Source organism: Gavialis gangeticus, unplaced genomic scaffold (genome assembly GCF_001723915.1).
Source record: "Gavialis gangeticus isolate Ggan-Ray unplaced genomic scaffold, GavGan_comp1, whole genome shotgun sequence".
NCBI lineage: Eukaryota > Metazoa > Chordata > Crocodylia > Gavialidae > Gavialis > Gavialis gangeticus.
The window spans coordinates 44,835,983-44,836,334 of NW_017729031.1; the positions used below are offsets into that span (position 1 = coordinate 44,835,983).

Here is a 352-nt window from a genome sequence, read left to right on the forward strand (position 1 = left end):
AAAAAAAAAAAAAAAAAAAAAGACACTTCAAGCATCTTCATCAATATATGGAATTTGTGTAGAAGTCCCTAGAATTTTAGCACTTCTGAAAAGATGGCCCTTTTCTGCACATGGTTTGCCACACAGTAGCAAAAACATTTAAGCATATATTTAAAATTAAGTCCACGTGCAAGATCTTGGCCTAACTCAAGATGCTGGAAAACTCAAGTTGACTTTAGGCCAGGATTCCACCATTTTTTTTCTCTCAGCTTATCTAGGGGTTATTTAGAGCAGTGGGCTCCAAAGTCGGGTGCGCGCACCCCAGGGGGTGAGCAAGATGATCCATTGGGGTACAGGAAGAAAATATTAGAAC

At 39.5% G+C, this 352-nt stretch overlaps 1 protein-coding gene across 4 annotated transcripts in view; it reads left to right on the top strand.

Moving 5' to 3' along the window:
- The window catches only part of TANK (TRAF family member associated NFKB activator), a 44,378-nt gene that overhangs the window by 39,357 nt on the left and 4,669 nt on the right, over window positions 1-352 (top strand). The window lies entirely within an intron of this gene.